Genomic DNA, 22,138 nt, shown 5'->3' on the forward strand with positions numbered 1-22,138 from the left:
AGGCGCCGAAGGCACGCAGCGCTCTAGCAGGCGGCGAGGGCACACAGTGCTTTGCTAGGCGGCGAGCGGACGTGGAGCTTTGCTAGGCAGCCAAGGCTGAGGACGCTTTGCTAGGCGCTTTGCTAGGCGGCGAAGGCACGAAGCGATTTGGGAGGCGGCGAAGGCACACGGCGCTTTGCTAGGCGGCGAGGGCGAGAAGGCACGCAGCGCTTTCTGAGGCGGCGAGGCGGCCAAGGCACGCGCTGCTTTGCTCGGCGCCGAAGGCACGCAGCGCTTCCTTCGTTTGCGAGGCAGCGAAGAGATGGAGCGCTTTGCTTCTTGGCCAGGCAGCGAAGAGGCGCCGTGCTTTGCTTTCTGCCACTCAGCGAATACACGCAGCGCTCTGCTTTTTGGCGAGGCAGTGAACAGATGCAGCGTTTAGTTTGCGAGGCGGCCAAGAGACGCGGCGCTTTGCATGCTGGCGAGGCGGCGAGCAGATCGAGTGCTTTGCTTGTTGGCGAGGCAGCGAAGAGATTCAGCAGTCTCCTTGTTTGTGACACAGCGACCATGCCCAGTGCTTGCTCTTTGTGCGAGGCAGCGAAGAGATGCAGCACTTTGCTTGTGCACCAGGTGGCGCAGTGGCATGGCGGATGACTTTTTCGCCTGGAGGCGAAGCGAGGCAGCACTTTGTTAGTTGGCGAGGCAGCGAAGAGACGCAGCAGGCTGCTTGTTTGTGAGACAGCCAACATGCACAGTGGTTAGCTATTGTGCGAGGCAGCGAATGAGGGCAGAGCAAATCGCTTTGTGCGTTCGCCGCCTCGCTGCCTAGCAAAGCGTCGTCTGCCTTGGGCGCCTAGCAAAGCTGCGCGTGCCGTCGCCGTCAAGCAAAGCGCCGTGTTCCTTGGGCGCCTAGCAAAGAAGTGCCTGCGTTCGGCGCCTCGCCGCATTGCAGCCTAGCAAAGCGCTGCGTGCCTTCGGCGGCTGGCAAAGCAGTGCGTGCCTTCGCCGCCTCACACACCGCGTTGTGCCTTCGGCGCCTGGCAAAGCAGCGCGTGCCTTCGCCGCCTGGCCTCCTAAGAAAGCGCTGCGTGCCTTCTCGCCCTCGCCGCCTAGCAAAGCGCCGTGTCCCTTCGCCGCCTCGCCGCCTAGCAAAGCTCCGCGTGCCGTCGCCGCCTACAAAGCGCCCTGTTCCTTCGGCGCCTAGCAAAGCAGCGCGTGCCTTCGCCGCCTAAGAAAGCGCTGCGTGCCTTTTCGCCCTCGCCGCCCAACAAAGCGCCCTGTCCCTTCACCGCCTCCCGAACCGCTTCGTCCCTTCGCCGCCTCGCCGCTTAGCAAACGCCGTGGGAGCGCCGAAGGGACACGGCGCTTTTGTAGGCGCCGAAGGCACGTGGCGCTTTGCTAAGCACCGAGGCAGCGAAGGCACGCAGCCATTTGATCGTGCTCGACGGGCTAGGGCGCCTTGCTAGGCGGCGAGGCGGCGAAGGCACGCAGCGCTTTGCCAGGCGCCCAGGGACGCAGCGCTCGGCGAGGGCACGCAGTGCTTTGCCAGGCGCCGAAGGCACTCAGCGCTTTGCCAGGCGCCGAAGGCACGCAGCGCTCTAGCAGGCGGCGAGGGCACACAGTGCTTTGCTAGGCGGCGAGCGGACGTGGAGCTTTGCTAGGCAGCCAAGGCTGAGGACGCTTTGCTAGGCGCTTTGCTAGGCGGCGAAGGCACGAAGCGATTTGGGAGGCGGCGAAGGCACACGGCGCTTTGCTAGGCGGCGAGGGCGAGAAGGCACGCAGCGCTTTCTGAGGCGGCGAGGCGGCCAAGGCACGCGCTGCTTTGCTCGGCGCCGAAGGCACGCAGCGCTTCCTTCGTTTGCGAGGCAGCGAAGAGATGGAGCGCTTTGCTTCTTCGCCAGGCAGCGAAGAGGCGCCGTGCTTTGCTTTCTGCCACTCAGCGAATACACGCAGCGCTCTGCTTTTTGGCGAGGCAGTGAACAGATGCAGCGTTTAGTTTGCGAGGCGGCCAAGAGACGCGGCGCTTTGCATGCTGGCGAGGCGGCGAGCAGATCGAGTGCTTTGCTTGTTGGCGAGGCAGCGAAGAGATTCAGCAGTCTCCTTGTTTGTGACACAGCGACCATGCCCAGTGCTTGCTCTTTGTGCGAGGCAGCGAAGAGATGCAGCACTTTGCTTGTGCACCAGGTGGCGCAGTGGCATGGCGGATGACTTTTTCGCCTGGAGGCGAAGCGAGGCAGCACTTTGTTAGTTGGCGAGGCAGCGAAGAGACGCAGCAGGCTGCTTGTTTGTGAGACAGCCAACATGCACAGTGCTTAGCTATTGTGCGAGGCAGCGAATGAGGGCAGAGCAAATCGCTTTGTGCCTTCGCCGCCTCGCTGCCTAGCAAAGCGTCGTCTGCCTTGGGCGCCTAGCAAAGCTGCGCGTGCCGTCGCCGTCAAGCAAAGCGCCGTGTTCCTTGGGCGCCTAGCAGAGAAGTGCCTGCGTTCGGCGCCTCGCCGCATTGCAGCCTAGCAAAGCGCTGCGTGCCTTCGGCGGCTGGCAAAGCAGTGCGTGCCTTCGCCGCCTCACACACCGCGTTGTGCCTTCGGCGCCTGGCAAAGCAGCGCGTGCCTTCGCCGCCTGGCCTCCTAAGAAAGCGCTGCGTGCCTTCTCGCCCTCGCCGCCTAGCAAAGCGCCGTGTTCCTTCGGCGCCTAGCAAAGCAGCGCGTGCCTTCGCCGCCTAAGAAAGCGCTGCGTGCCTTTTCGCCCTCGCCGCCCAACAAAGCGCCCTGTCCCTTCACCGCCTCCCGAACCGCTTCGTCCCTTCGCCGCCTCGCCGCTTAGCAAACGCCGTGGGAGCGCCGAAGGGACACGGCGCTTTTGTAGGCGCCGAAGGCACGTGGCGCTTTGCTAAGCACCGAGGCAGCGAAGGCACGCAGCCATTTGATCGTGCTCGACGGGCTAGGGCGCCTTGCTAGGCGGCGAGGCGGCCAAGGCACGCAGCGCTTTGCCAGGCGCCCAGGGACGCAGCGCTCGGCGAGGGCACGCAGTGCTTTGCCAGGCGCCGAAGGCACTCAGCGCTTTGCCAGGCGCCGAAGGCACGCAGCGCTCTAGCAGGCGGCGAGGGCACACAGTGCTTTGCTAGGCGGCGAGCGGACGTGGAGCTTTGCTAGGCAGCCAAGGCTGAGGACGCTTTGCTAGGCGCTTTGCTAGGCGGCGAAGGCACGAAGCGATTTGGGAGGCGGCGAAGGCACACGGCGCTTTGCTAGGCGGCGAGGGCGAGAAGGCACGCAGCGCTTTCTGAGGCGGCGAGGCGGCCAAGGCACGCGCTGCTTTGCTAGGCGCCGAAGGAACACGGCGCTTTGCTAGGCGGCGACGGCACGCGGAGCTTTGCTAGGCGGCGAGGCGGTGAAGGCACACGGCGCTTTGCTAGGCGGCGTGGGCGAGAAGGCACGCAGCGCTTTCTGAGGCGGCGAGGCGGCCAAGGCACGCGCTGCTTTGCTCGGCGCCGAAGGCACGCAGCGCTTCCTTCGTTTGCGAGGCAGCGAAGAGATGGAGCGCTTTGCTTCTTGGCCAGGCAGCGAACAGGCGCCGTGCTTTGCTTTCTGCCACTCAGCGAATACACGCAGCGCTCTGCTTTTTGGCGAGGCAGTGAACAGATGCAGCGTTTAGTTTGCGAGGCGGCCAAGAGACGCGGCGCTTTGCATGCTGGCGAGGCGGCGAGCAGATCGAGTGCTTTGCTTGTTGGCGAGGCAGCGAAGAGATTCAGCAGTCTCCTTGTTTGTGACACAGCGACCATGCACAGTGCTTGCTCTTTGTGCGAGGCAGCGAAGAGATGCAGCACTTTGCTTGTGCACCAGGTGGCGCAGTGGCATGGCGGATGACTTTTTCGCCTGGAGGCGAAGCGAGGCAGCACTTTGTTAGTTGGCGAGGCAGCGAAGAGACGCAGCAGGCTGCTTGTTTGTGAGACAGCCAACATGCACAGTGGTTAGCTATTGTGCGAGGCAGCGAATGACCGCCGAGCAAATCGCTTTGTGCGTTCGCCGCCTCGCTGCCTAGCAAAGCGTCGTCTGCCTTGGGCGCCTAGCAAAGCTGCGCGTGCCGTCGCCGTCAAGCAAAGCGCCGTGTTCCTTGGGCGCCTAGCAGAGAAGTGCCTGCGTTCGGCGCCTCGCCGCATTGCAGCCTAGCAAAGCGCTGCGTGCCTTCGGCGGCTGGCAAAGCAGTGCGTGCCTTCGCCGCCTCACACACCGCGTTGTGCCTTCGGCGCCTGGCAAAGCAGCGCGTGCCTTCGCCGCCTGGCCTCCTAAGAAAGCGCTGCGTGCCTTCTCGCCCTCGCCGCCTAGCAAAGCGCCGTGTTCCTTCGGCGCCTAGCAAAGCAGCGCGTGCCTTCGCCGCCTAAGAAAGCGCTGCGTGCCTTTTCGCCCTCGCCGCCCAACAAAGCGCCCTGTCCCTTCACCGCCTCCCGAACCGCTTCGTCCCTTCGCCGCCTCGCCGCCTAGCAAAGCGCTGCTTGCCTTCGCCGCCTCACACACCGCTGCGTCCCTTCGCCGCCTCGCCGCTTAGCAAACGCCGTGGGAGCGCCGAAGGGACACGGCGCTTTTGTAGGCGCCGAAGGCACGTGGCGCTTTGCTAAGCACCGAGGCAGCGAAGGCACGCAGCCATTTGATCGTGCTCGACGGGCTAGGGCGCCTTGCGAGGCGGCGAGGTGGCGAAGGCACGCAGCGCTTTGCCAGGCGCCCAGGGACGCAGCGCTCGGCGAGGGCACGCAGTGCTTTGCCAGGCGCCGAAGGCACTCAGCGCTTTGCCAGGCGCCGAAGGCACGCAGCGCTCTAGCAGGCGGCGAGGGCACACAGTGCTTTGCTAGGCGGCGAGCGGACGTGGAGCTTTGCTAGGCAGCCAAGGCTGAGGACGCTTTGCTAGGCGCTTTGCTAGGCGGCGAAGGCACGAAGCGATTTGGGAGGCGGCGAAGGCACACGGCGCTTTGCTAGGCGGCGAGGGCGAGAAGGCACGCAGCGCTTTCTGAGGCGGCGAGGCGGCCAAGGCACGCGCTGCTTTGCTAGGCGCCGAAGGAACACGGCGCTTTGCTAGGCGGCGACGGCACGCGGAGCTTTGCTAGGCGGCGAGGCGGTGAAGGCACACGGCGCTTTGCTAGGCGGCGTGGGCGAGAAGGCACGCAGCGCTTTCTGAGGCGGCGAGGCGGCCAAGGCACGCGCTGCTTTGCTCGGCGCCGAAGGCACGCAGCGCTTCCTTCGTTTGCGAGGCAGCAAAGAGATGGAGCGCTTTGCTTCTTGGCCAGGCAGCGAACAGGCGCCGTGCTTTGCTTTCTGCCACTCAGCGAATACACGCAGCGCTCTGCTTTTTGGCGAGGCAGTGAACAGATGCAGCGTTTAGTTTGCGAGGCGGCCAAGAGACGCGGCGCTTTGCATGCTGGCGAGGCGGCGAGCAGATCGAGTGCTTTGCTTGTTGGCGAGGCAGCGAAGAGATGCAGCGGTTTGCTTGTTGGCGAGGCAGCGAAGAGATTCAGCAGTCTCCTTGTTTGTGACACAGCGACCATGCCCAGTGCTTGCTCTTTGTGCGAGGCAGCGAAGAGATGCAGCACTTTGCTTGTGCACCAGGTGGCGCAGTGGCATGGCGGATGACTTTTTCGCCTGGAGGCGAAGCGAGGCAGCACTTTGTTAGTTGGCGAGGCAGCGAAGAGACGCAGCAGGCTGCTTGTTTGTGAGACAGCCAACATGCACAGTGGTTAGCTATTGTGCGAGGCAGCGAATGACCGCCGAGCAAATCGCTTTGTGCGTTCGCCGCCTCGCTGCCTAGCAAAGCGTCGTCTGCCTTGGGCGCCTAGCAAAGCTGCGCGTGCCGTCGCCGTCAAGCAAAGCGCCGTGTTCCTTGGGCGCCTAGCAGAGAAGTGCCTGCGTTCGGCGCCTCGCCGCATTGCAGCCTAGCAAAGCGCTGCGTGCCTTCGGCGGCTGGCAAAGCAGTGCGTGCCTTCGCCGCCTCACACACCGCGTTGTGCCTTCGGCGCCTGGCAAAGCAGCGCGTGCCTTCGCCGCCTGGCCTCCTAAGAAAGCGCTGCGTGCCTTCTCGCCCTCGCCGCCTAGCAAAGCGCCGTGTTCCTTCGGCGGCTAGCAAAGCAGCGCGTGCCTTCGCCGCCTAAGAAAGCGCTGCGTGCCTTTTCGCCCTCGCCGCCCAACAAAGCGCCCTGTCCCTTCACCGCCTCCCGAACCGCTTCGTCCCTTCGCCGCCTCGCCGCTTAGCAAACGCCGTGGGAGCGCCGAAGGGACACGGCGCTTTTGTAGGCGCCGAAGGCACGTGGCGCTTTGCTAAGCACCGAGGCAGCGAAGGCACGCAGCCATTTGATCGTGCTCGACGGGCTAGGGCGCCTTGCTAGGCGGCGAGGCGGCGAAGGCACGCAGCGCTTTGCCAGGCGCCCAGGGACGCAGCGCTCGGCGAGGGCACGCAGTGCTTTGCCAGGCGCCGAAGGCACTCAGCGCTTTGCCAGGCGCCGAAGGCACGCAGCGCTCTAGCAGGCGGCGAGGGCACACAGTGCTTTGCTAGGCGGCGAGCGGACGTGCAGCTTTGCTAGGCAGCCAAGGCTGAGGACGCTTTGCTAGTCGCTTTGCTAGGCGGCGAAGGCACGAAGCGATTTGGGAGGCGGCGAAGGCACACGGCGCTTTGCTAGGCGGCGAGGGCGAGAAGGCACGCAGCGCTTTCTGAGGCGGCGAGGCGGCCAAGGCACGCGCTGCTTTGCTAGGCGCCGAAGGAACACGGCGCTTTGCTAGGCGGCGACGGCACGCGGAGCTTTGCTAGGCGGCGAGGCGGTGAAGGCACACGGCGCTTTGCTAGGCGGCGTGGGCGAGAAGGCACGCAGCGCTTTTTGAGGCGCCGAGGCGGCCAAGGCACGCGCTGCTTTGCTCGGCGCCGAAGGCACGCAGCGCTTCCTTCGTTTGCGAGGCAGCGAAGAGATGGAGCGCTTTGCTTCTTGGCCAGGCAGCGAAGAGGCGCCGTGCTTTGCTTTCTGCCACTCAGCGAATACACGCAGCGCTCTGCTTTTTGGCGAGGCAGTGAACAGATGCAGCGTTTAGTTTGCGAGGCGGCCAAGAGACGCGGCGCTTTGCATGCTGGCGAGGCGGCGAGCAGATCGAGTGCTTTGCTTGTTGGCGAGGCAGCGAAGAGATTCAGCAGTCTCCTTGTTTGTGACACAGCGACCATGCCCAGTGCTTGCTCTTTGTGCGAGGCAGCGAAGAGATGCAGCACTTTGCTTGTGCACCAGGTGGCGCAGTGGCATGGCGGATGACTTTTTCGCCTGGAGGCGAAGCGAGGCAGCACTTTGTTAGTTGGCGAGGCAGCGAAGAGACGCAGCAGGCTGCTTGTTTGTGAGACAGCCAACATGCACAGTGGTTAGCTATTGTGCGAGGCAGCGAATGAGGGCAGAGCAAATCGCTTTGTGCGTTCGCCGCCTCGCTGCCTAGCAAAGCGTCGTCTGCCTTGGGCGCCTAGCAAAGCTGCGCGTGCCGTCGCCGTCAAGCAAAGCGCCGTGTTCCTTGGGCGCCTAGCAGAGAAGTGCCTGCGTTCGGCGCCTCGCCGCATTGCAGCCTAGCAAAGCGCTGCGTGCCTTCGGCGGCTGGCAAAGCAGTGCGTGCCTTCGCCGCCTCACACACCGCGTTGTGCCTTCGGCGCCTGGCAAAGCAGCGCGTGCCTTCGCCGCCTGGCCTCCTAAGAAAGCGCTGCGTGCCTTCTCGCCCTCGCCGCCTAGCAAAGCGCCGTGTTCCTTCGGCGCCTAGCAAAGCAGCGCGTGCCTTCGCCGCCTAAGAAAGCGCTGCGTGCCTTTTCGCCCTCGCCGCCCAACAAAGCGCCCTGTCCCTTCACCGCCTCCCGAACCGCTTCGTCCCTTCGCCGCCTCGCCGCCTAGCAAAGCGCTGCTTGCCTTCGCCGCCTCACACACCGCTGCGTCCCTTCGCCGCCTCGCCGCTTAGCAAACGCCGTGGGAGCGCCGAAGGGACACGGCGCTTTTGTAGGCGCCGAAGGCACGTGGCGCTTTGCTAAGCACCGAGGCAGCGAAGGCACGCAGCCATTTGATCGTGCTCGACGGGCTAGGGCGCCTTGCTAGGCGGCGAGGCGGCGAAGGCACGCAGCGCTTTGCCAGGCGCCCAGGGACGCAGCGCTCGGCGAGGGCACGCAGTGCTTTGCCAGGCGCCGAAGGCACTCAGCGCTTTGCCAGGCGCCGAAGGCACGCAGCGCTCTAGCAGGCGGCGAGGGCACACAGTGCTTTGCTAGGCGGCGAGCGGACGTGCAGCTTTGCTAGGCAGCCAAGGCTGAGGACGCTTTGCTAGGCGCTTTGCTAGGCGGCGAAGGCACGAAGCGATTTGGGAGGCGGCGAAGGCACACGGCGCTTTGCTAGGCGGCGAGGGCGAGAAGGCACGCAGCGCTTTCTGAGGCGGCGAGGCGGCCAAGGCACGCGCTGCTTTGCTAGGCGCCGAAGGAACACGGCGCTTTGCTAGGCGGCGACGGCACGCGGAGCTTTGCTAGGCGGCGAGGCGGTGAAGGCACACGGCGCTTTGCTAGGCGGCGTGGGCGAGAAGGCACGCAGCGCTTTCTGAGGCGGCGAGGCGGCCAAGGCACGCGCTGCTTTGCTCGGCGCCGAAGGCACGCAGCGCTTCCTTCGTTTGCGAGGCAGCAAAGAGATGGAGCGCTTTGCTTCTTGGCCAGGCAGCGAAGAGGCGCCGTGCTTTGCTTTCTGCCACTCAGCGAATACACGCAGCGCTCTGCTTTTTGGCGAGGCAGTGAACAGATGCAGCGTTTAGTTTGCGAGGCGGCCAAGAGACGCGGCGCTTTGCATGCTGGCGAGGCGGCGAGCAGATCGAGTGCTTTGCTTGTTGGCGAGGCAGCGAAGAGATTCAGCAGTCTCCTTGTTTGTGACACAGCGACCATGCACAGTGCTTGCTCTTTGTGCGAGGCAGCGAAGAGATGCAGCACTTTGCTTGTGCACCAGGTGGCGCAGTGGCATGGCGGATGACTTTTTCGCCTGGAGGCGAAGCGAGGCAGCACTTTGTTAGTTGGCGAGGCAGCGAAGAGACGCAGCAGGCTGCTTGTTTGTGAGACAGCCAACATGCACAGTGGTTAGCTATTGTGCGAGGCAGCGAATGAGGGCAGAGCAAATCGCTTTGTGCCTTCGCCGCCTCGCTGCCTAGCAAAGCGTCGTCTGCCTTGGGCGCCTAGCAAAGCTGCGCGTGCCGTCGCCGTCAAGCAAAGCGCCGTGTTCCTTGGGCGCCTAGCAGAGAAGTGCCTGCGTTCGGCGCCTCGCCGCATTGCAGCCTAGCAAAGCGCTGCGTGCCTTCGGCGGCTGGCAAAGCAGTGCGTGCCTTCGCCGCCTCACACACCGCGTTGTGCCTTCGGCGCCTGGCAAAGCAGCGCGTGCCTTCGCCGCCTGGCCTCCTAAGAAAGCGCTGCGTGCCTTCTCGCCCTCGCCGCCTAGCAAAGCGCCGTGTTCCTTCGGCGCCTAGCAAAGCAGCGCGTGCCTTCGCCGCCTAAGAAAGCGCTGCGTGCCTTTTCGCCCTCGCCGCCCAACAAAGCGCCCTGTCCCTTCACCGCCTCCCGAACCGCTTCGTCCCTTCGCCGCCTCGCCGCTTAGCAAACGCCGTGGGAGCGCCGAAGGGACACGGCGCTTTTGTAGGCGCCGAAGGCACGTGGCGCTTTGCTAAGCACCGAGGCAGCGAAGGCACGCAGCCATTTGATCGTGCTCGACGGGCTAGGGCGCCTTGCTAGGCGGCGAGGCGGCGAAGGCACGCAGCGCTTTGCCAGGCGCCCAGGGACGCAGCGCTCGGCGAGGGCACGCAGTGCTTTGCCAGGCGCCGAAGGCACTCAGCGCTTTGCCAGGCGCCGAAGGCACGCAGCGCTCTAGCAGGCGGCGAGGGCACACAGTGCTTTGCTAGGCGGCGAGCGGACGTGGAGCTTTGCTAGGCAGCCAAGGCTGAGGACGCTTTGCTAGGCGCTTTGCTAGGCGGCGAAGGCACGAAGCGATTTGGGAGGCGGCGAAGGCACACGGCGCTTTGCTAGGCGGCGAGGGCGAGAAGGCACGCAGCGCTTTCTGAGGCGGCGAGGCGGCCAAGGCACGCGCTGCTTTGCTAGGCGCCGAAGGAACACGGCGCTTTGCTAGGCGGCGACGGCACGCGGAGCTTTGCTAGGCGGCGAGGCGGTGAAGGCACACGGCGCTTTGCTAGGCGGCGTGGGCGAGAAGGCACGCAGCGCTTTCTGAGGCGGCGAGGCGGCCAAGGCACGCGCTGCTTTGCTCGGCGCCGAAGGCACGCAGCGCTTCCTTCGTTTGCGAGGCAGCAAAGAGATGGAGCGCTTTGCTTCTTGGCCAGGCAGCGAACAGGCGCCGTGCTTTGCTTTCTGCCACTCAGCGAATACACGCAGCGCTCTGCTTTTTGGCGAGGCAGTGAACAGATGCAGCGTTTAGTTTGCGAGGCGGCCAAGAGACGCGGCGCTTTGCATGCTGGCGAGGCGGCGAGCAGATCGAGTGCTTTGCTTGTTGGCGAGGCAGCGAAGAGATTCAGCAGTCTCCTTGTTTGTGACACAGCGACCATGCCCAGTGCTTGCTCTTTGTGCGAGGCAGCGAAGAGATGCAGCACTTTGCTTGTGCACCAGGTGGCGCAGTGGCATGGCGGATGACTTTTTCGCCTGGAGGCGAAGCGAGGCAGCACTTTGTTAGTTGGCGAGGCAGCGAAGAGACGCAGCAGGCTGCTTGTTTGTGAGACAGCCAACATGCACAGTGGTTAGCTATTGTGCGAGGCAGCGAATGACCGCCGAGCAAATCGCTTTGTGCGTTCGCCGCCTCGCTGCCTAGCAAAGCGTCGTCTGCCTTGGGCGCCTAGCAAAGCTGCGCGTGCCGTCGCCGTCAAGCAAAGCACCGTGTTCCTTGGGCGCCTAGCAGAGAAGTGCCTGCGTTCGGCGCCTCGCCGCATTGCAGCCTAGCAAAGCGCTGCGTGCCTTCGGCGGCTGGCAAAGCAGTGCGTGCCTTCGCCGCCTCACACACCGCGTTGTGCCTTCGGCGCCTGGCAAAGCAGCGCGTGCCTTCGCCGCCTGGCCTCCTAAGAAAGCGCTGCGTGCCTTCTCGCCCTCGCCGCCTAGCAAAGCGCCGTGTTCCTTCGGCGCCTAGCAAAGCAGCGCGTGCCTTCGCCGCCTAAGAAAGCGCTGCGTGCCTTTTCGCCCTCGCCGCCCAACAAAGCGCCCTGTCCCTTCACCGCCTCCCGAACCGCTTCGTCCCTTCGCCGCCTCGCCGCTTAGCAAACGCCGTGGGAGCGCCGAAGGGACACGGCGCTTTTGTAGGCGCCGAAGGCACGTGGCGCTTTGCTAAGCACCGAGGCAGCGAAGGCACGCAGCCATTTGATCGTGCTCGACGGGCTAGGGCGCCTTGCTAGGCGGCGAGGCGGCGAAGGCACGCAGCGCTTTGCCAGGCGCCCAGGGACGCAGCGCTCGGCGAGGGCACGCAGTGCTTTGCCAGGCGCCGAAGGCACTCAGCGCTTTGCCAGGCGCCGAAGGCACGCAGCGCTCTAGCAGGCGGCGAGGGCACACAGTGCTTTGCTAGGCGGCGAGCGGACGTGGAGCTTTGCTAGGCAGCCAAGGCTGAGGACGCTTTGCTAGGCGCTTTGCTAGGCGGCGAAGGCACGAAGCGATTTGGGAGGCGGCGAAGGCACACGGCGCTTTGCTAGGCGGCGAGGGCGAGAAGGCACGCAGCGCTTTCTGAGGCGGCGAGGCGGCCAAGGCACGCGCTGCTTTGCTAGGCGCCGAAGGAACACGGCGCTTTGCTAGGCGGCGACGGCACGCGGAGCTTTGCTAGGCGGCGAGGCGGTGAAGGCACACGGCGCTTTGCTAGGCGGCGTGGGCGAGAAGGCACGCAGCGCTTTCTGAGGCGGCGAGGCGGCCAAGGCACGCGCTGCTTTGCTCGGCGCCGAAGGCACGCAGCGCTTCCTTCGTTTGCGAGGCAGCGAAGAGATGGAGCGCTTTGCTTCTTGGCCAGGCAGCGAAGAGGCGCCGTGCTTTGCTTTCTGCCACTCAGCGAATACACGCAGCGCTCTGCTTTTTGGCGAGGCAGTGAACAGATGCAGCGTTTAGTTTGCGAGGCGGCCAAGAGACGCGGCGCTTTGCATGCTGGCGAGGCGGCGAGCAGATCGAGTGCTTTGCTTGTTGGCGAGGCAGCGAAGAGATTCAGCAGTCTCCTTGTTTGTGACACAGCGACCATGCACAGTGCTTGCTCTTTGTGCGAGGCAGCGAAGAGATGCAGCACTTTGCTTGTGCACCAGGTGGCGCAGTGGCATGGCGGATGACTTTTTCGCCTGGAGGCGAAGCGAGGCAGCACTTTGTTAGTTGGCGAGGCAGCGAAGAGACGCAGCAGGCTGCTTGTTTGTGAGACAGCCAACATGCACAGTGGTTAGCTATTGTGCGAGGCAGCGAATGAGGGCAGAGCAAATCGCTTTGTGCCTTCGCCGCCTCGCTGCCTAGCAAAGCGTCGTCTGCCTTGGGCGCCTAGCAAAGCTGCGCGTGCCGTCGCCGTCAAGCAAAGCGCCGTGTTCCTTGGGCGCCTAGCAGAGAAGTGCCTGCGTTCGGCGCCTCGCCGCATTGCAGCCTAGCAAAGCGCTGCGTGCCTTCGGCGGCTGGCAAAGCAGTGCGTGCCTTCGCCGCCTCACACACCGCGTTGTGCCTTCGGCGCCTGGCAAAGCAGCGCGTGCCTTCGCCGCCTGGCCTCCTAAGAAAGCGCTGCGTGCCTTCTCGCCCTCGCCGCCTAGCAAAGCGCCGTGTTCCTTCGGCGCCTAGCAAAGCAGCGCGTGCCTTCGCCGCCTAAGAAAGCGCTGCGTGCCTTTTCGCCCTCGCCGCCCAACAAAGCGCCCTGTCCCTTCACCGCCTCCCGAACCGCTTCGTCCCTTCGCCGCCTCGCCGCCTAGCAAAGCGCTGCTTGCCTTCGCCGCCTCACACACCGCTGCGTCCCTTCGCCGCCTCGCCGCTTAGCAAACGCCGTGGGAGCGCCGAAGGGACACGGCGCTTTTGTAGGCGCCGAAGGCACGTGGCGCTTTGCTAAGCACCGAGGCAGCGAAGGCACGCAGCCATTTGATCGTGCTCGACGGGCTAGGGCGCCTTGCGAGGCGGCGAGGCGGCGAAGGCACGCAGCGCTTTGCCAGGCGCCCAGGGACGCAGCGCTCGGCGAGGGCACGCAGTGCTTTGCCAGGCGCCGAAGGCACTCAGCGCTTTGCCAGGCGCCGAAGGCACGCAGCGCTCTAGCAGGCGGCGAGGGCACACAGTGCTTTGCTAGGCGGCGAGCGGACGTGGAGCTTTGCTAGGCAGCCAAGGCTGAGGACGCTTTGCTAGGCGCTTTGCTAGGCGGCGAAGGCACGAAGCGATTTGGGAGGCGGCGAAGGCACACGGCGCTTTGCTAGGCGGCGAGGGCGAGAAGGCACGCAGCGCTTTCTGAGGCGGCGAGGCGGCCAAGGCACGCGCTGCTTTGCTCGGCGCCGAAGGCACGCAGCGCTTCCTTCGTTTGCGAGGCAGCGAAGAGATGGAGCGCTTTGCTTCTTGGCCAGGCAGCGAACAGGCGCCGTGCTTTGCTTTCTGCCACTCAGCGAATACACGCAGCGCTCTGCTTTTTGGCGAGGCAGTGAACAGATGCAGCGTTTAGTTTGCGAGGCGGCCAAGAGACGCGGCGCTTTGCATGCTGGCGAGGCGGCGAGCAGATCGAGTGCTTTGCTTGTTGGCGAGGCAGCGAAGAGATGCAGCGGTTTGCTTGTTGGCGAGGCAGCGAAGAGATTCAGCAGTCTCCTTGTTTGTGACACAGCGACCATGCCCAGTGCTTGCTCTTTGTGCGAGGCAGCGAAGAGATGCAGCACTTTGCTTGTGCACCAGGTGGCGCAGTGGCATGGCGGATGACTTTTTCGCCTGGAGGCGAAGCGAGGCAGCACTTTGTTAGTTGGCGAGGCAGCGAAGAGACGCAGCAGGCTGCTTGTTTGTGAGACAGCCAACATGCACAGTGGTTAGCTATTGTGCGAGGCAGCGAATGAGGGCAGAGCAAATCGCTTTGTGCGTTCGCCGCCTCGCTGCCTAGCAAAGCGTCGTCTGCCTTGGGCGCCTAGCAAAGCTGCGCGTGCCGTCGCCGTCAAGCAAAGCGCCGTGTTCCTTGGGCGCCTAGCAAAGAAGTGCCTGCGTTCGGCGCCTCGCCGCATTGCAGCCTAGCAAAGCGCTGCGTGCCTTCGGCGGCTGGCAAAGCAGTGCGTGCCTTCGCCGCCTCACACACCGCGTTGTGCCTTCGGCGCCTGGCAAAGCAGCGCGTGCCTTCGCCGCCTGGCCTCCTAAGAAAGCGCTGCGTGCCTTCTCGCCCTCGCCGCCTAGCAAAGCGCCGTGTCCCTTCGCCGCCTCGCCGCCTAGCAAAGCTCCGCGTGCCGTCGCCGCCTACAAAGCGCCCTGTTCCTTCGGCGCCTAGCAAAGCAGCGCGTGCCTTCGCCGCCTAAGAAAGCGCTGCGTGCCTTTTCGCCCTCGCCGCCCAACAAAGCGCCCTGTCCCTTCACCGCCTCCCGAACCGCTTCGTCCCTTCGCCGCCTCGCCGCTTAGCAAACGCCGTGGGAGCGCCGAAGGGACACGGCGCTTTTGTAGGCGCCGAAGGCACGTGGCGCTTTGCTAAGCACCGAGGCAGCGAAGGCACGCAGCCATTTGATCGTGCTCGACGGGCTAGGGCGCCTTGCGAGGCGGCGAGGCGGCGAAGGCACGCAGCGCTTTGCCAGGCGCCCAGGGACGCAGCGCTCGGCGAGGGCACGCAGTGCTTTGCCAGGCGCCGAAGGCACTCAGCGCTTTGCCAGGCGCCGAAGGCACGCAGCGCTCTAGCAGGCGGCGAGGGCACACAGTGCTTTGCTAGGCGGCGAGCGGACGTGGAGCTTTGCTAGGCAGCCAAGGCTGAGGACGCTTTGCTAGGCGCTTTGCTAGGCGGCGAAGGCACGAAGCGATTTGGGAGGCGGCGAAGGCACACGGCGCTTTGCTAGGCGGCGAGGGCGAGAAGGCACGCAGCGCTTTCTGAGGCGGCGAGGCGGCCAAGGCACGCGCTGCTTTGCTCGGCGCCGAAGGCACGCAGCGCTTCCTTCGTTTGCGAGGCAGCGAAGAGATGGAGCGCTTTGCTTCTTGGCCAGGCAGCGAACAGGCGCCGTGCTTTGCTTTCTGCCACTCAGCGAATACACGCAGCGCTCTGCTTTTTGGCGAGGCAGTGAACAGATGCAGCGTTTAGTTTGCGAGGCGGCCAAGAGACGCGGCGCTTTGCATGCTGGCGAGGCGGCGAGCAGATCGAGTGCTTTGCTTGTTGGCGAGGCAGCGAAGAGATTCAGCAGTCTCCTTGTTTGTGACACAGCGACCATGCCCAGTGCTTGCTCTTTGTGCGAGGCAGCGAAGAGATGCAGCACTTTGCTTGTGCACCAGGTGGCGCAGTGGCATGGCGGATGACTTTTTCGCCTGGAGGCGAAGCGAGGCAGCACTTTGTTAGTTGGCGAGGCAGCGAAGAGACGCAGCAGGCTGCTTGTTTGTGAGACAGCCAACATGCACAGTGGTTAGCTATTGTGCGAGGCAGCGAATGAGGGCAGAGGAAATCGCTTTGTGCCTTCGCCGCCTCGCTGCCTAGCAAAGCGTCGTCTGCCTTGGGCGCCTAGCAAAGCTGCGCGTGCCGTCGCCGTCAAGCAAAGCGCCGTGTTCCTTGGGCGCCTAGCAGAGAAGTGCCTGCGTTCGGCGCCTCGCCGCATTGCAGCCTAGCAAAGCGCTGCGTGCCTTCGGCGGCTGGCAAAGCAGTGCGTGCCTTCGCCGCCTCACACACCGCGTTGTGCCTTCGGCGCCTGGCAAAGCAGCGCGTGCCTTCGCCGCCTGGCCTCCTAAGAAAGCGCTGCGTGCCTTCTCGCCCTCGCCGCCTAGCAAAGCGCCGTGTTCCTTCGGCGCCTAGCAAAGCAGCGCGTGCCTTCGCCGCCTAAGAAAGCGCTGCGTGCCTTTTCGCCCTCGCCGCCCAACAAAGCGCCCTGTCCCTTCACCGCCTCCCGAACCGCTTCGTCCCTTCGCCGCCTCGCCGCCTAGCAAAGCGCTGCTTGCCTTCGCCGCCTCACACACCGCTGCGTCCCTTCGCCGCCTCGCCGCTTAGCAAACGCCGTGGGAGCGCCGAAGGGACACGGCGCTTTTGTAGGCGCCGAAGGCACGTGGCGCTTTGCTAAGCACCGAGGCAGCGAAGGCACGCAGCCATTTGATCGTGCTCGACGGGCTAGGGCGCCTTGCTAGGCGGCGAGGCGGCGAAGGCACGCAGCGCTTTGCCAGGCGCCCAGGGACGCAGCGCTCGGCGAGGGCACGCAGTGCTTTGCCAGGCGCCGAAGGCACTCAGCGCTTTGCCAGGCGCCGAAGGCACGCAGCGCTCTAGCAGGCGGCGAGGGCACACAGTGCTTTGCTAGGCGGCGAGCGGACGTGCAGCTTTGCTAGGCAGCGAAGGCTGAGGACGCTTTGCTAGGCGCTTTGCTAGGCGGCGAAGGCACGAAGCGATTTGGGAGGCGGCGAAGGCACACGGCGCTTTGCTAGGCGGCGAGGGCGAGAAGGCACGCAGCGCTTTCTGAGGCGGCGAGGCGGCCAAGGCACGCGCTGCTTTGCTCGGCGCCGAAGGCACGCAGCGCTTCCTTCGTTTGCGAGGCAGCGAAGAGATGGAGCGCTTTGCTTCTTGGCCAGGCAGCGAACAGGCGCCGTGCTTTGCTTTCTGCCACTCAGCGAATACACGCAGCGCTCTGCTTTTTGGCGAGGCAGTGAACAGATGCAGCGTTTAGTTTGCGAGGCGGCCAAGAGACGCGGCGCTTTGCATGCTGGCGAGGCGGCGAGCAGATCGAGTGCTTTGCTTGTTGGCGAGGCAGCGAAGAGATGCAGCGGTTTGCTTGTTGGCGAGGCAGCGAAGAGATTCAGCAGTCTCCTTGTTTGTGACACAGCGACCATGCCCAGTGCTTGCTCATTGTGCGAGGCAGCGAAGAGATGCAGCACTTTGCTTGTGCACCAGGTGGCGCAGTGGCATGGCGGATGACTTTTTCGCCTGGAGGCGAAGCGAGGCAGCACTTTGTTAGTTGGCGAGGCAGCGAAGAGACGCAGCAGGCTGCTTGTTTGTGAGACAGCCAACATGCACAGTGGTTAGCTATTGTGCGAGGCAGCGAATGAGGGCAGAGCAAATCGCTTTGTGCCTTCGCCGCCTCGCTGCCTAGCAAAGCGTCGTCTGCCTTGGGCGCCTAGCAAAGCTGCGCGTGCCGTCGCCGTCAAGCAAAGCGCCGTGTTCCTTGGGCGCCTAGCAGAGAAGTGCCTGCGTTCGGCGCCTCGCCGCATTGCAGCCTAGCAAAGCGCTGCGTGCCTTCGGCGGCTGGCAAAGCAGTGCGTGCCTTCGCCGCCTCACACACCGCGTTGTGCCTTCGCCGCCTGGCCTCCTAAGAAAGCGCTGCGTGCCTTCTCGCCCTCGCCGCCTAGCAAAGCGCCGTGTTCCTTCGGCGCCTAGCAAAGCAGCGCGTGCCTTCGCCGCCTAAGAAAGCGCTGCGTGCCTTTTCGCCCTCGCCGCCCAACAAAGCGCCCTGTCCCTTCACCGCCTCCCGAACCGCTTCGTCCCTTCGCCGCCTCGCCGCCTAGCAAAGCGCTGCTTGCCTTCGCCGCCTCACACACCGCTGCGTCCCTTCGCCGCCTCGCCGCTTAGCAAACGCCGTGGGAGCGCCGAAGGGACACGGCGCTTTTGTAGGCGCCGAAGGCACGTGGCGCTTTGCTAAGCACCGAGGCAGCGAAGGCACGCAGCCATTTGATCGTGCTCGACGGGCTAGGGCGCCTTGCGAGGCGGCGAGGCGGCGAAGGCACGCAGCGCTTTGCCAGGCGCCCAGGGACGCAGCGCTCGGCGAGGGCACGCAGTGCTTTGCCAGGCGCCGAAGGCACTCAGCGCTTTGCCAGGCGCCGAAGGCACGCAGCGCTCTAGCAGGCGGCGAGGGCACACAGTGCTTTGCTAGGCGGCGAGCGGACGTGCAGCTTTGCTAGGCAGCGAAGGCTGAGGACGCTTTGCTAGGCGCTTTGCTAGGCGGCGAAGGCACGAAGCGATTTGGGAGGCGGCGAAGGCACACGGCGCTTTGCTAGGCGGCGAGGGCGAGAAGGCACGCAGCGCTTTCTGAGGCGGCGAGGCGGCCAAGGCACGCGCTGCTTTGCTCGGCGCCGAAGGCACGCAGCGCTTCCTTCGTTTGCGAGGCAGCGAAGAGATGGAGCGCTTTGCTTCTTGGCCAGGCAGCGAACAGGCGCCGTGCTTTGCTTTCTGCCACTCAGCGAATACACGCAGCGCTCTGCTTTTTGGCGAGGCAGTGAACAGATGCAGCGTTTAGTTTGCGAGGCGGCCAAGAGACGCAGCGCTTTGCATGCTGGCGAGGCGGCGAGCAGATCGAGTGCTTTGCTTGTTGGCGAGGCAGCGAAGAGATTCAGCAGTCTCCTTGTTTGTGACACAGCGACCATGCCCAGTGCTTGCTCTTTGTGCGAGGCAGCGAAGAGATGCAGCACTTTGCTTGTGCACCAGGTGGCGCAGTGGCATGGCGGATGACTTTTTCGCCTGGAGGCGAAGCGAGGCAGCACTTTGTTAGTTGGCGAGGCAGCGAAGAGACGCAGCAGGCTGCTTGTTTGTGAGACAGCCAACATGCACAGTGGTTAGCTATTGTGCGAGGCAGCGAATGAGGGCAGAGCAAATCGCTTTGTGCCTTCGCCGCCTCGCTGCCTAGCAAAGCGTCGTCTGCCTTGGGCGCCTAGCAAAGCTGCGCGTGCCGTCGCCGTCAAGCAAAGCGCCGTGTTCCTTGGGCGCCTAGCAGAGAAGTGCCTGCGTTCGGCGCCTCGCCGCATTGCAGCCTAGCAAAGCGCTGCGTGCCTTCGGCGGCTGGCAAAGCAGTGCGTGCCTTCGCCGCCTCACACACCGCGTTGTGCCTTCGGCGCCTGGCAAAGCAGCGCGTGCCTTCGCCGCCTGGCCTCCTAAGAAAGCGCTGCGTGCCTTCTCGCCCTCGCCGCCTAGCAAAGCGCCGTGTTCCTTCGGCGCCTAGCAAAGCAGCGCGTGCCTTCGCCGCCTAAGAAAGCGCTGCGTGCCTTTTCGCCCTCGCCGCCCAACAAAGCGCCCTCTCCCTTCACCGCCTCCCGAACCGCTTCGTCCCTTCGCCGCCTCGCCGCCTAGCAAAGCGCTGCTTGCCTTCGCCGCCTCACACACCGCTGCGTCCCTTCGCCGCCTCGCCGCTTAGCAAACGCCGTGGGAGCGCCGAAGGGACACGGCGCTTTTGTAGGCGCCGAAGGCACGTGGCGCTTTGCTAAGCACCGAGGCAGCGAAGGCACGCAGCCATTTGATCGTGCTCGACGGGCTAGGGCGCCTTGCGAGGCGGCGAAGGCACGCAGCGCTTTGCCAGGCGCCCAGGGACGCAGCGCTCGGCGAGGGCACGCAGTGCTTTGCCAGGCGCCGAAGGCACTCAGCGCTTTGCCAGGCGCCGAAGGCACGCAGCGCTCTAGCAGGCGGCGAGGGCACACAGTGCTTTGCTAGGCGGCGAGCGGACGTGCAGCTTTGCTAGGCAGCCAAGGCTGAGGACGCTTTGCTAGGCGCTTTGCTAGGCGGCGAAGGCACGAAGCGATTTGGGAGGCGGCGAAGGCACACGGCGCTTTGCTAGGCGGCGAGGGCGAGAAGGCACGCAGCGCTTTCTGAGGCGGCGAGGCGGCCAAGGCACGCGCTGCTTTGCTCGGCGCCGAAGGCACGCAGCGCTTCCTTCGTTTGCGAGGCAGCGAAGAGATGGAGCGCTTTGCTTCTTGGCCAGGCAGCGAACAGGCGCCGTGCTTTGCTTTCTGCCACTCAGCGAATACACGCAGCGCTCTGCTTTTTGGCGAGGCAGTGAACAGATGCAGCGTTTAGTTTGCGAGGCGGCCAAGAGACGCAGCGCTTTGCATGCTGGCGAGGCGGCGAGCAGATCGAGTGCTTTGCTTGTTGGCGAGGCAGCGAAGAGATTCAGCAGTCTCCTTGTTTGTGACACAGCGACCATGCCCAGTGCTTGCTCTTTGTGCGAGGCAGCGAAGAGATGCAGCACTTTGCTTGTGCACCAGGTGGCGCAGTGGCATGGCGGATGACTTTTTCGCCTGGAGGCGAAGCGAGGCAGCACTTTGTTAGTTGGCGAGGCAGCGAAGAGACGCAGCAGGCTGCTTGTTTGTGAGACAGCCAACATGCACAGTGGTTAGCTATTGTGCGAGGCAGCGAATGAGGGCAGAGCAAATCGCTTTGTGCCTTCGCCGCCTCGCTGCCTAGCAAAGCGTCGTCTGCCTTGGGCGCCTAGCAAAGCTGCGCGTGCCGTCGCCGTCAAGCAAAGCGCCGTGTTCCTTGGGCGCCTAGCAGAGAAGTGCCTGCGTTGGGCGCCTCGCCGCATTGCAGCCTAGCAAAGCGCTGCGTGCCTTCGGCGGCTGGCAAAGCAGTGCGTGCCTTCGCCGCCTCACACACCGCGTTGTGCCTTCGGCGCCTGGCAAAGCAGCGCGTGCCTTCGCCGCCTGGCCTCCTAAGAAAGCGCTGCGTGCCTTCTCGCCCTCGCCGCCTAGCAAAGCGCCGTGTCCCTTCGCCGCCTCGCCGCCTAGCAAAGCTCCGCGTGCCGTCGCCGCCTACAAAGCGCCGTGTTCCTTCGGCGCCTAGCAAAGCAGCGCGTGCCTTCGCCGCCTAAGAAAGCGCTGCGTGCCTTTTCGCCCTCGCCACCCAACAAAGCGCCCTGTCCCTTCACCGCCTCCCGAACCGCTTCGTCCCTTCGCCGCCTCGCCGCTTAGCAAACGCCGTGGGAGCGCCGAAGGGACACGGCGCTTTTGTAGGCGCCGAAGGCACGTGGCGCTTTGCTAAGCACCGAGGCAGCGAAGGCACGCAGCCATTTGATCGTGCTCGACGGGCTCGGGCGCCTTGCTAGGCGGCGAGGCGGCCAAGGCACGCAGCGCTTTGCCAGGCGCCCAGGGACGCAGCGCTCGGCGAGGGCACGCAGTGCTTTGCCAGGCGCCGAAGGCACTCAGCGCTTTGCCAGGCGCCGAAGGCACGCAGCGCTCTAGCAGGCGGCGAGGGCACACAGTGCTTTGCTAGGCGGCGAGCGGACGTGCAGCTTTGCTAGGCAGCCAAGGCTGAGGACGCTTTGCTAGGCGCTTTGCTAGGCGGCGAAGGCACGAAGCGATTTGGGAGGCGGCGAAGGCACACGGCGCTTTGCTAGGCGGCGAGGGCGAGAAGGCACGCAGCGCTTTCTGAGGCGGCGAGGCGGCCAAGGCACGCGCTGCTTTGCTAGGCGCCGAAGGCACGCAGCGCTTCCTTCGTTTGCGAGGCAGCGAAGAGATGGAGCGCTTTGCTTCTTGGCCAGGCAGCGAACAGGCGCCGTGCTTTGCTTTCTGCCACTCAGCGAATACACGCAGCGCTCTGCTTTTTGGCGAGGCAGTGAACAGATGCAGCGTTTAGTTTGCGAGGCGGCCAAGAGACGCGGCGCTTTGCATGCTGGCGAGGCGGCGAGCAGATCGAGTGCTTTGCTTGTTGGCGAGGCAGCGAAGAGATTCAGCAGTCTCCTTGTTTGTGACACAGCGACCATGCCCAGTGCTTGCTCTTTGTGCGAGGCAGCGAAGAGATGCAGCACTTTGCTTGTGCACCAGGTGGCGCAGTGGCATGGCGGATGACTTTTTCGCCTGGAGGCGAAGCGAGGCAGCACTTTGTTAGTTGGCGAGGCAGCGAAGAGACGCAGCAGGCTGCTTGTTTGTGAGACAGCCAACATGCACAGTGGTTAGCTATTGTGCGAGGCAGCGAATGAGGGCAGAGCAAATCGCTTTGTGCCTTCGCCGCCTCGCTGCCTAGCAAAGCATCGTCTGCCTTGGGCGCCTAGCAAAGCTGCGCGTGCCGTCGCCGTCAAGCAAAGCGCCGTGTTCCTTGGGCGCCTAGCAAAGAAGTGCCTGCGTTCGGCGCCTCGCCGCATTGCAGCCTAGCAAAGCGCTGCGTGCCTTCGGCGGCTGGCAAAGCAGTGCGTGCCTTCGCCGCCTCACACACCGCGTTGTGCCTTCGGCGCCTGGCAAAGCAGCGCGTGCCTTCGCCGCCTGGCCTCCTAAGAAAGCGCTGCGTGCCTTCTCGCCCTCGCCGCCTAGCAAAGCGCCGTGTTCCTTCGGCGCCTAGCAAAGC

The sequence above is a fragment of the Apteryx mantelli genome, chromosome 10, assembly GCF_036417845.1.
Source record: "Apteryx mantelli isolate bAptMan1 chromosome 10, bAptMan1.hap1, whole genome shotgun sequence".
In the NCBI taxonomy this organism is placed as follows: Eukaryota; Metazoa; Chordata; class Aves; order Apterygiformes; family Apterygidae; genus Apteryx; species Apteryx mantelli.